This window comes from Podarcis melisellensis (genome assembly GCF_964234715.1).
Source record: "Podarcis melisellensis genome assembly, chromosome: 5".
In the NCBI taxonomy this organism is placed as follows: domain Eukaryota; kingdom Metazoa; phylum Chordata; class Lepidosauria; order Squamata; family Lacertidae; genus Podarcis; species Podarcis melisellensis.
Genome location: NC_138537.1, coordinates 21,387,934 through 21,401,469, shown reverse-complemented (window position 1 = coordinate 21,401,469; position 13,536 = coordinate 21,387,934).

Sequence of the window (13,536 nt, the reverse complement as noted above, 5' to 3'; positions counted from 1 at the left end):
TTCTCATGAGGTGGCCAAAGTATTGGAGTCTCAGCTTCACGATCTGTCCTTCCAGTGAGCACTCAGAGCTGATTTCCTTAAGAATGGATACGTTTGATCTTCTTGCAGTCCATGGGACTCTCAAGAGTCTCCTCCAGCACCATAATTGAAGAGCATCAATTCTTTGGCAATCAGTCTTCTTTATGGTCCAGCTCTCACTTCCATACATCACTACTGGGGAATCCGTAGCTTTAACTATACAGACCTTCGAACATGTATATGAAGTTTAATTATCCTATATTTGTATGCAATGAATTGCCTTTCGAAAAACTGCCTTGGGAGGGTTTTCCCTGACAGGCAGCATCTAAATATTAAGAATGAATGAATGAATGAATGAATGTAGGTCCCTCCAGACTGTTGGGTGGGTTTGTTTTGCAGGTATATTTTACAACATGTCATAGATGCCATAACATCGCATCCGTGGTGGATTTATTCTGAACTGTCCACACATTGTTCACTTTTATGAGTTGCTTTGTGATGCTGCCCAAACAATACTGCATTGTCATGCAGAGGGGAACTTGTTCTAGCCAGGGTAAAGACATGCATCTTTAGCATACATCAAAAACTGTATAATGAAGGTGCCAAGCATACACCTCTGCAGAGAGGGAATTCCACAACTCTTGCACTATAGAGCAACAAAAACAGGACAGCCTCCCCCCACCTGGATATTTGTGGTATGAAAAGTTCTAGGATTTCAGCAGGAAGCTACAGGACATGCATGGAGCATGAAACAGTATTGAGTACAGGATTACTATCATGATCCCATCATGAGTACAAATCATCACAAAATTTGAAGGACCCACCAAAATAAAATGGCAGCGGCTGTTAGGAAATCTGCCATATCAGGAGAAACTGGCCACTCTCCAGGCACCCGGCATGATCTCCTGGTGACCTCCCTGTCTGCATTCCCCGGCAGATGCAGGCTAGGTCGTGATCGGCGATCCTCCTCAACGTGAGAAGAACACACCGCTCTTCCCCCCCCCTCCCAGGTAGGGGGAAAGAGAGAGACAGAAATGTATTTACATGCCTTTATTTCTGTCTTTGCAGCATTACAGAGAAAACACGTCTGCTCTCATCAGAGTCCATCAGAAGAGAGAAAACTCCACCTCCTGTACTTCCTGTACAGGTCATATTTCACTCTGAGCTAATTCTGGTGCTTTGCACTGAAAATAGACCCTCCTTCTGTTCCCACGGAACAGTTCCAACATTCCCATTATGTTTTGCTTCCAAGCCACCTGCTGCTCACGGTCGCATTGCATCCATATCGTAACAGCGGCTGCCGCAGTGGATTGCTCCCATACTAATTTGAGGATCTGTAAGTTTTTTCACCCCACTTTGGTGACTCCGCTGCCATGCCAATGCGTCGCCCCTTCTGAGATCCATCACTTTGTGTGGATGAGGTCAGCTATACCCTCCAACATTTCTCTGATGAAAATAGGGACACCCCATTCCATAATGATTACTATTTATACCCCACACATCTTACTGGGTTGCCCCAGCCACTCTGGGCAGCTTCCAACACACATAAAAACATAATTAAACATTAAACATTAAAAAAACCCTTCCCTATACAGTGGTACCTCGGGTTAAGAACTTAATTCGTTCTGGAGGTCTGTTCTTAACCTGAAACTGTTCTTAACCTGAGGTACCACTTTAGCTAATGGGGCCTCCCGCTGCCGCCACACAATTTCAGTTCTCATCCTGAAGCAAAGTTCTTAACCCAAGGTACTATTTTTGGGTAACCTGAAGCGTATGTAACCTGAAGAGTCTGTAACCTGAGGTACCACTGTACAGAATTGCCTTCAAACGGCTCAAGGGTTGCATAACTCCATACCCTCCAACATTTCTTGGATGAAAATAGGGACATCCTAAGGAAAAGCAGGACGTTTCGGGATCAAATCAGAAACCGGGCTTCTTTAAATCAGGGACATCCCTGGAAAATAGGAACACTTGGAGGGTCTGGAGATCAGAAGCACACAGGTGGAGGCAAAGGACTCTGCACATGGAATCAGGCATGGAATCAGCTGCCAGAGGAAGGCATCCAGGGGCCCTCAGAATGCTGAGCTGAAACAGATTCCATTCTCTTTAAAGGAGCTTCCATCACAGATCTGTGCACATTTTGCTTGGATTAGTCAACCTGGTAATGCTATTCCCAGAAGTGGAAATGTGTCTGGAGTCAATGGTTTGGATCATTCCAAACTCATGAGAAGACGGAGTGCAGAGAGGGACAAAGGAGTAGCATTCCCCTGCTTCTTCCATTTGTTCACACATTTCATATGGCTGGAGGACGTCCTCTTTCGCCGTTAAATCTGGCTTGTAAAAATAATCGTATGCACCCGAGAGGCCTTGGTGGACAGAAACACCTTGGCACAACAGTTCTTATCAGCTTTACAATTCCATGTTTACTGAAACGGTACTCCTGGTGGCGTGTCCGTTGCAACATTTCCACTTCTGCTGTGCCAGCTTTTCTCCCTCTTCTGGCCTCAGCCGGTTCCTCCCCACCCACAGCCGTGGGGGACCTGCTGCCTAGTAGCAATCTTGGAGAGATGACATTTGCATCCCCCGCCCCTGCTGCAGCCGATTTGCCAGTTAGCTGGGACTCTGAAGAGGCGTGAGCCAAGGCAGTATTTGCCAAGGTCCTCATATGTTTCCATTTTGTTCTCCTTTTTACAGCCAGTGAGGCCAGAAGGGACTGTCACTGCCATTTATCATTGCGGGAGTCAGAAGGGTCAAGGCAAACGTTCTTTGCATAACATGACACAAGGAATAAAAGTGCTGATGGCACCTAGTGGGGAAATTTGCACATGGTCTACAGTCATGGAACTGAGCACCATGACAAGTTTGGATTTGGCTCAAAAGAAAGCTCAGGAATGTCCAGATATCTTCGGTTTTGGAGAGGGGAGAAGGGGCGGAAAAGGGGTGGCTGGCAATGGTTGGATGGGCTTGTTTGTGTCAACCTTCTGTGCAGCTCAGTTTTGAACACAATGTTAAAAAATCATTTCTTCTGGGAATTAATTTCTCTTCCCTTCTCAGTTTTATGCAAGCAGCATTTTGGAAGGCTGGCCATATAGGCAAGAGGATAGAGATGTTGTTGTTGTTTTAAAATTTAATGGGACTTACTGTATAATGTAAAGTGGATTGCCTACTTTTGTGCTAAGTTTTCAGTTTTCGCTTTACACTGATCCGAACATGAGGAATTACCGTATTTTTCACTCTATAGGACGCACTTTTTCCCCTCCAAAAATGAAGGAGAAATGTGTGTGCGTCCTATGGAGCGAATGCAGGCTTCAGGAAGCTATCCGCAAGCCTTCGGAGCATGGCGACCACCGGTGGAGCACTGCAGCCTAAGCCCGGGGAGCGCAGCGCTGTGCACCCCGGGCTTCGGGCAGCTATCCACAAGCCTTGGGAGCCCGGCAGGAGTTCCCGCTGGGCTCCCAAGGCTTGCGGATAGCAGCAAGCTCCGGGAGCGAAGACGAGGTTGCGTGCAACCTCGCCCCCCCTCCCGGACCCATTCTGGGGGCTGGGGTTGAGGGAAGCTCAGGCTTCCCCTACCCCAGCCCCATGGCTAAAAACGAAGCCAAGACAGTGAGCGGGATCCATCCCAAAGCCGCATGCAGCCTTTCCCGGCTAGAGAGGTTGTGCGTGGCTAAAAGATGGATCCCGCTCGATCCATTCAATTTTTTTCTTCTTTATTTCCTCCGCTAAAAACTAGGTGCGCCCTATGGCGTGAAAAATACAGTAGTACCCAAACCTCACTTTAAACGCTGCAGATTCAGATATCTGAACAGTGAGCATTTTTTAACTTCCTTGTTTGCCTTTTGCTGGTTGGCTGAGGGAGGGGGAAGGGGCGTGATCGGATAAATCAGAGAGTGTTTGGGAGAGGGTTCCCGGTGTTTTTTTTCCTTTCTCCCTTTTCTTTTGGGGGTCAAAGTTTCATGGTTGGGAAATTTCCCCATAAGAATCAATGGAAATTGTTAACTTGTAATCCGAATGCTTGTGTAATGAACAATTTGCAGGGAATGCATTGTGTTTGGTAAGCAGGGCTTGCATGTATCTGTGGCAAAGCACATAGCTGTCAAGTGTCCCTTATTTGAAGGGACAGTCCCTTATTCCAGCGCCATGTCCCGCTGCTGTCCCTTATTGATGGATGTCCCTTAAATGATGTCCCTTAAATTTCAAAGGAAGCAGCTCCTCTCCCTCCCTCCCTGCCGGCCAGGGAGGAGGGAGGCTCCAACTGTGTTGCTTGGCTGTGTTGCTCACCCAATAAGAAGTCTAAGAACGACTGGGGGGTGGAGTTTGCATTCCTTGTGTGTGGCTAGTTAATGCAAGCTGAGGTGGGTTTTGAATGCTGGACGCCATTTTGTTGCACGTGCTGCTGCAAATTGCAGTGCAAAGCCAGGCCGGGGAGCCATCTTAAGTTGAGGCTGCATAGGCCTTGTGGTGCAAGTGATTCAGATTCTATTCAGTTGAACCTCTGGTTACAAAGTTGGTTGGACAGTGTTCTCGAAGCTACCCAGCATGAGTTTGACCAGACTGCAGGAGGACAGGAAGACTGGAGTGCCTGGAACAGGTGAGGCTGCAGGTCCCTTATTTTGGCTGCTGGTCCCTTCGTTTCAAGGCTGCTGGTCCCTTATTTTCAAATCTGTAAGTTGACAGCTATGGCAAAGCAGGAGTGGCAAAGCAATTTACCTCAGAGTAATAACGCTGTAATAGTTGCTGGGGGATGAACTATGCTAGCAGCCATGTCCTCCTCAAACATAAGAGCAAGCCAGAGGGCCGCCGACACAGCCTTCCACATGATGGCTTTTCACTGGCCATTTTGTGAAAACAATTAAGGGCCCATCTCCCTCTAGCAGAAGGATGTGGAACCTACGGTCCTCCAAATCTTGTTGGACTACAACTCCCATCATCCCTGACCACTGGCCATCCTGGCTGGGGCTGATGGCAGCTGGAGTTTCCCATTCCTGGCACTTGCAGAAGTTTGCACAGGGGCTTGTAATGGTTCAGTCAACCCTCAGGCCTCTCCATGGAAGGTCCTCATGCCAGCTGGTAGCAAAGGAATGCATAAGCAGAAGAAAGCCTACACAGATAGAAAAGGGTTGATCAGATGGGGAAATTTGGGGCTACGCTGGCAGGACCAATCAGAGGAACCTGTCCTGAAATTCATTGCTGGAGATGGAAGGGCCATTTCTTCTCTCATAGGAAATATCACGAGAAGCAGGATTCTATTCAGAATTAATGAATGTTAGAAGGATGTTGGAATGAAGTTATGTGGTTTTAGCAGAAATGTTATAAAGGATTAGGAAAAAACAGACTGTTAATTGGTGAAAGGAGGGAAAGTAAAGTTACATTATATTAAGATAAATTACAGGACAAAAATGGGAAAAGATGGAAAGGATTTGCTGAAATAGTTAACCGAACTAGAATACAAAAAAGGGAGGTGTGAGGAGGTCAAGGAAACAAGCAAATGAAAGATAAGTTATGGGAAGATTCGCTGTGTTTTTTAATGGATTTTATTTTTCTGTTTTCTTCTTTTTCTTTTTTCTCTCTCTCCTTATTGTGATGTGTTGTTTTGTTTTTGTTTAATATGGTGTTTTTACTTTTTCTTTTTGTAACCCTTAAAACGTTAATAAATATTATTTTTAAAAAAGAAAAAAAAAAGGTTGATCAGATGGGGAAATTTGGGGCTATGCTGGCAGGACCAATAAGAGGAACCTATCCTGAAATTCATTGCTGGAGATGGAAAGGCCATTTCTTCTCTTATAGGAAATATCGTAAGAAGCAGGATTCTATTCAGTATGTGGGAACAGAGTGGATTAACTATGTTTACTTTTGTGTATTCATTTAAAGTGAAAATGTACTTTAAAAAAAAAACCCTGACAGCAAAATGTTTCTTGGCTTTAGAGGGTCTCCGTTCTGGGAAACCTGTTGGCATTTTATTGTCTTGCACATTTGTTTGTGTGTTGTTGTCGTCTTTTGCTCTGAATACCACAAGATGATTGCTATATGTGTGTTTTTTTAAAACAACCCACCTCCCACAGTTTGGTATTTTCAACAAAGGAAAACAAAACCCTCATTCTTTCCCAGTAAAATGATTATATGTTGCTTTGGTGAAAGTTAAATTGCATTATTCCGTTTCAAGGGCAAGTTGTGCAAGCTAGATGAAGAATTGTTTCCTGGGAAAGAAGAATATTGCCCTTCTGTTGCCAACCAAAGGTTGGTTTTAGACCAGAAAACTGGGAGGGCTGGAGGGAGGGGTCCCCATTCCGTTCTCAAGAGTGGCTGCTGACATCTGTGGGGGTAAAGACAGGACCAATAATGGAAAAAAACCAAGTAAAAGTCAACATATAGAGCTGCATAATTCTTCATAAAAGGTGCTCCGGTCCAGTGCGTTTGTGGGTTGTAATTTTGGACGAAGCTTTCTTAAAGCCCATAGCCCATCCTGATGCTCTGCTCAGGAGGTAAATGGAATAACTTTTAAAATGTGGAACACGTAATCCTTATTTCCTGCTTGCGTTTCTTTTCTTTTCTTTAGCCATTTGCCACTGTGGCATTTGTTTTGATGGTTCTGTTTTCCCTGAATAACTAAGAATACAGTGGAACCTTGGTTCTCGACTCCCGAAATGTTCGAAAACCAAGGCTTGGTTTCCGGTTGGCTGCAGGAGCTTCCTGCACTCAAGTGGAAGACGTATCAGATGTTTGGCTTCCAAAAACATTTGAAAACCGGAACACTTACTTCCAGGTTTTAGCGTTAGGGAGCCGATTTGTTCGTCAACTAAGCTGTTCGAGAACCAAGGTTCCACTGTATAGGAAGCTGCTGTGCTGAGTCCATAAAGCTCAGTATTGTCTACACTGACTTGAGCGGCTGCCCAGGAGTCTCTCCCAGACCTGCCTCCCTCTCTCTCAGGGCACTCCCTTCCTTTCCTACTGTCCTGCAGTCTTGGCCTAGACCTCACACCCCACAAGCCCCCACAACGGAATTGGCTGCTGCCACCTGCTAGCATCCTGGGGAGGTGAGGAGGGAGCGGTGTGCAGGCAGGGCCTGCTGTCATCCCCTGGTGAGCACCTAGCTCAGTCTCTCAGGGTCAGCCCCATGACAGGTAGCACTGCCTCCTACACCCAGAGCCCGACTGCCCAGGTCTTGGAAGCTGTGCAGCCTCTGTCAGGTGTGTGTGGGGGGGGCTCAGCCTGGGCTTGGTTCCGGCCAACCTCCCTTCATCTATTGGGAGACCTTCTGGCAGGGGGTGGAGCAAGAGGATGCCCCAATATTTTATTCAAGTTGGTGCCACTCTCCTGGGAAGTGTAGTTTACCTCTTAAAGGTAAAGGGTAAAGGGATCCCTGACCGTTAGGTCCAGTCGTGGCCGACTCTGGGGTTGCGGCGCTCATCTCGCTTTATTGGCCGAGGGAGCCAGCGTACAGCTTCCGGGTCATGTGTCCAGCATGACTAAGCCACTTCTGGTGACCCAGAGCAGCACACGGAAACAGCGTTTACCTTCCCGCCAGAGCGGTACCTATTTATCTACTTGCACTTTGACATGCTTTCGAACTGCTAGGTTGGCAGGAGCTGGGACTGAGCAATGGGAGCTCACCCCGTAGCGGGGATTCGAACTGCCGACCTTCTGATCGGCAAGTCCTAGACTCTGTGGTTTAACCCACAGCTCCACCCGTGTCCCTTTTAGTTTACCTCTTAGAGAGCTTCAATTCCCAGCACACTGAGCAAACTCCAGTTCCCCATGTGCTTTAAATTTCTGGTGTGTGCGCAAACAAATGAGGATGAATGCTCAATAAAAGGGTTGTTTGGAAGCAAGTGAATGCATACTGGCCTCTTGGGAGGATGAACCGAGTCTGGATTGGGCCTCCGAATATCCCCTCCTTCCCCATCAAGCCACTGAACAGCAGGGTACAAGCTGTTTTTATAGTGCTGCTGTGCGGTGCACATAAAATTGATCACAATTGCGCTCATAAAACTAGAACGCAACGGGTTGGCAACAATAACATCCGGATTGTCTGTTTTAAAAAAACCCCAAGCCAAAACTGAACTGAGGGATGAGTTGTGTTCCAGACCAAATGGCTAGCATGGGTGCACAACCTTGATAATCCAATATGAACTGCGTAACAATGGCATTCTGAGCTCTGCAGCTTTCAGGCTGAGTATGGACATTACTTTGAATGTCACACTGAAAAAACAAAACCTTATAAAAGTTTATTTGGCAGTTGAAGTATAAAATATGCAGCGGTGGGATATATACACATATACTTTGACAGCTTCCTCTGTATTCTGATTGATGCCTTTTTGCTTATGTCTTTCCAGAAGGGCAACGCGAAAGCGCGGCAATGATGTTTCCCTTTTATTGTATTCCAAGGTATAATCGACTACAGGGGGACCCAGCTTATGCTTCTTATTTCATGCAATTATGTTTGGCTCTGAAGCAGGGGGTCTCTTCAGTTTCACAGTTTTATGTTCCATATTGTTCCAATAACACTTAGGCTGAAGGGAAGGATTTAAGATGGCTGATGATAGCTTTAGTGAAATAATGGGCTGCAAAATTGGGACAATTTCACACAAAATTCTGCTGGAGTCAGGGAACCGTAATTTTGTTCCAAAGGTTTCCGCGTCCACGTGGATTTCAAATTACTCAAAGTACCACTGCTTATGAAATAAATTAAATGCCCCCCCCCCGCAACACAGGTATCGGCCTGCCCCCTGCCCTGCCACAATGCTCCAGTTAATACATTACCACATAGTAAGATTGAAAAGCACCTCAGAGATGAAGCTGCCTAACGCCAGGTCCAACCAAGTCAGAGTATAGTGGTCCATCAGGGATGTGGGTGGCGCTGTAGGTTAAACCACTGAGCCTCTTGGGCTTGCTGACTGGAAGGTTGGCGGTTTGAATCCCCGTGACGGGGTGAGCTCCCATTGCTCAGTCCCAGCTCCTGCCAACCTAGCAGTTCGAAAGCATGCCAGTGCAAATAGATAAATAGGTACTGCTGCGGTGGGAAGGTAAACGGTGTTTCCGAGTGCTCTGGTTCCCAGAAGCGGTTTAGTTATGCTGGCCACATGACCCAGAAAACTGTCTGTGGACAAACGCTGGCTCGATCAGCCTGAAAGCGAGATGAGTGCTGCAACCCCATAGTCGTCTTTGGCTGGACTTAACTATCCAGGGGTCCTTTACCTTTACCTTTTTACCTATATTGGTCCATCTAGCCTAGCACTGTCTACACTCACTGGCAGCAGCCGTCAGGGGTTTCAGACAAGGATTCTCCCTGCCCCACCTGAAAGTGCAGGGAACTGAACCTGAATTGCTCTGCGTTACGCATGAGGCATATGCTCTCCCAAGGAGCTTCATCCCTTCTGCATGCAGATGCCGCAATTTGGCAGAAGCTGGGGAGTGGGCAGTGCCATTTCATTCATTCATTTATTTCAGCTATTTCATTCATTGCATCTCTAACCCACCCTTTTACTCCCAGGAGCTCATGGTGGTATGCATGGTCCTTCAGCTCCTCCTTTAATCCCTGCAACAACCCTGTGATGTAGGTTACACCGAGGGGCAATGACTAGCCCAAAGTCACCCAGCGAGCTTCATGGCTGAGTGGGGATTTGAACCCTGGTCTCTCCCAGGTCCTAGTCCAATGCTCTAACCGCTACACCATCTGGGCTTTCTGCGAAACAGATGCTGTTTACATTGCTTTCCCTGTACCCCCTAAACTAGCCTGCTGTCCTCGGGTGCAGTGGAAGACACTGGCCCATCACAAGATTCATCAACCAGTCCAGCTGGCTTCTTTATATGAACTGGAGGGCATCTTGCTCATTGCCCAAGGTAGCAAAATGTCTTCAGCTGGCCATGAACCTATATAGAGCCCCCAATTTATGTGCTCTCTTTTTAAGGGACCAGAACTGACTGGATTGGAAATCCACAAAACAATGTGGATGATTAAAAGGAGGGGTGGCACCTGGTGTATTCAGAGTCTTAGGACACTTAGAAATAAGAATCTGGATACTTATCAAGTGGGTGTAGTTTAGTTTTATGATTCTTTCTTTTTATGACTCTCACTCTCCCTTCCAGAATCCCTTTTGTCCTATTAGGGTACTCATAGAAGGGGGAAAAAGTTTCCAACATAATTAACCCAATGAACTGAAGTCCCCAATTTGATGTCCCCAAGTTCTCAAGGACTGCCTCTTCCCATATGAACCAACCAGGACACTGCGATCATCATCTGAGGCCCTTCTTTGTGAGCCACCTCCACTAGAGGTCTGGAGGGTGGCAACATGAAAATGTGCTCGCTCCCCATTTGTGGAATGTTCTCCCTGGGGAAACTCACCTGGCATCTTCATTGCATATCTTTAGGCACCAGGGAAAAACGTTCCTCTACTCCCAGGCCTTTTGCTAATTAAGCAAACTATGGCCTTTTAAACTATAGGTGTGTCTGTGCATGTGCAGACATGTGTATTGTCTTTGTTACTATGTTACTACAGTATGTTATGTATTTTTGGTGTTTTTATATTGTAAACTGCCCAGTGATCCTTGGATGAAAGGCGGTATAGAAATCTATTAATTTCACCTCCCTCCTTATGTAGGCAGCTGCTGCCGCCTTCGCTGTGTGCCTGTTTTGAGCATCTATCACAGCCTTTCTCAACCTGTGGATCCCCAGATGTTGTTGAACTACAACTCCCATCACCCCTAGCTAGCAAGGCCAGAGCTCAGGGATGATGGGGGTTGTAGCCCAACAACATCTGGGGACCCACAGGTTGAGAACCGCTGATCTATCACCTCAGCTTGCAACACACTCACATTACTAATGATGTAGGATCATGACTTAGGAATCTGCCTTAGTTTGGTCTGACTAGCTCAAAACTGTCTTCCACACTGTCTGGCAGGGTTTCAGACAAAAGTCCCCTCCCCACACATTGTCCTACCTGAAGAAGCTGCAGATTGAACGTGGGACCTTTTGCAAACCATGCACCACTGAGATACCTGCCTTCCACAAAGCGACTTCTACTTCCTCCATTGTGCGACGTACACTCATTTATCTGTGAGTCACAGAAATCAGAGGACTGCCAGTTTGGAATGTGGTCAGCCCCTGCACAGTCTGGATCTCCTACATGTCCTGAGTTGATTTTGTGTGGGTTGAATTGGCTCTTTGTCTTGGCTGTGCCCACTGTCTTCCCCCCATGGCAAGGAATAAGTTCAGTTTTCCAGATTCTGAATGGTGGCCTTTCGGGCAACTGAAGTTAGCTATCATTACAGGAAAGACGACGTAATATATTTTCCTTCCTTGTTCTTCAGAGATGTAAGGTGCCCTACAAAGGGTAGTGTTTCTAGTCCCCAAACTGGAAGCTAATCTGCTTCCATTATCAGGAATTAACAGTAATTCCTAGGCAAGGATTTTGTTCTTGTAGGATAAGACAAATCTAATGTTGATTTATGCCTTCTGACGTCAACTGCAGCAAAGGAACAGGAGGAGGTTGTGTAGGCATCATCCATTTAAAGCACATTGCTTTCAAGACATTCAGCTAATTTTTACTCAAAGCCAACCTGTTGAAACTAATGAGCATGGCTAAGTTAGGTCTGTTAATTTAAATAGGGCTACTCTCAGTAAAGCTTAGTTCAGTGTTGCCCATTGTGTGTACGCACATTTCAAAACTTGTGGAGCTAAACGTTCTTTATTCCAGTTATTCCAAGAACCTTAAAATTTCAGAATTGTCTTTAGGCATCCAAAGCAGCTGAGAAAGTCTGGAGTTGGTTAAAAAGCTGTAGTGGTTTGTTGTCAGATTTCCTTCTTCCCTAACCCACATCATTAGGGCCATTGTTAACTTTTATCTCTCTTTATCAGTAAATGTCCTGTTGGTCTCAAAGTTCTCCCAAATCTCACATTCTGGGGTTTTTTGTTCTCAGTCACACACCGTGTGACATGATTTAGCATGACTTCCTGTTCCAATTACAGTGTGAAGACCGGGAATAAGATATATTGTCTATCTACTGCCAACCTTTTTGAAGGTGCAAGCCAAGTCTATAATTTGAAACGCTTTAAGGCATGTGTTTATGCTCTACGCTTGTGTCGCAGGTCGGGGAAACTTTGCCCAGAGAAATCCAGATAAGTACTGCATTGATAGAGGTTCTGGCCTGTGAAATTCCTAGTGGAACCATGTTAAAACACACACATACACTAAAAAGTCAGATTCAGCAAAATGAACAACAACACCCAGGCACAGAAGAAATAACCAACACAAAGGAGCAACCACTCATAGATTCTCCCTCCTCCCCTGCTTTCTGTTTGAGTTGGACTGGGAGAAGGTTGTTTCCCTACTAAATCAACAATAGAGCAAGTCCAGGGACAGCTTGCAGCAGTGACAGAACACACACTTGGCTAATAAAATAGCCATGGCAGAATGTCCTGCATGAATGTGTGCTTTCAAAGCCTATTAAGCTAACAACCACTGTAACTTATTGTGGCAATGGATGTGATTATGTGTTGCGCTCTCTCTCGCGCGCACACACACACACGCACAAAATGACATTTGGTTTGTATACCTTGCAAGAACTGGATGTCCTAAAGAGACCGACCTAAACAATGACGTGTCCTTGGATTGTGAGCGCTCAAGGGGGCACAGCTCGTTTCCTTATGTACAATTACTTTTGACATTTTTCAACTGCGGTGTGACTGAGTTCTCTAATCAGGTTTTGCCAGGACCTGGCCCCCAGTGCAAGGACGTACTTCTTTCTCGATGTTCCTTACACAGTAATACAACGGTGGACAAGCACAGTTCTTAACTGGGAAGCAGACATTTCCAAATGGTAAAGAACAGACACTTTTCCACCCAGGGACTGAGTAGAGAAATGCTTGGCAGAAAAAAATATAGCATACATCAAATTTAAAGATAAACTTCGGATAAGAAAGCTTTAAGATAGAGGAAATTCCTAGATTTTAATTTAAACATTATTTTCTGAACGACATCCCCTCAGAAGAACAGTACACTTAAGGATACTGCAGTGTTAGAGATAACAAAGTTAGATCAGCAGTGATATCCACATTCTACATTGATATTTTCATTTGCACATCCATGGAAGAGATTTGCCTAACCATGGGGATACAAGCCTGTGGCTGGCAGGTATTTGTAAATCACATACGCAAATGAACACTTACTTGATTACTTGAAAAAGGAATATTTTTAAAGTAATGAATTTTCATCTCTTCATTAGAAGTACAATGGTTAATCCCAAACTCCAGGCTATTCATAGCTCCTGACTGCTCTCTCATCCTGCCATACATTAATATGGCAGCATGTAAGCTTCTTGCGGGCAGAGAATTTATTGCTTATGAGATGAAAACTTGAGGGCCTTGTACTGTCCTACAAATGACTACATTGTTATTACTATTGGTATTTCTTCCTTCTATAATACTATCAGTGTATATGGGGCTTTGCAGAGTACACAGGCATAAAGATGAATGTGTACAACTGCAGTTAATGTCCCCCGGTCTTGTTTTAGTGGAGGATA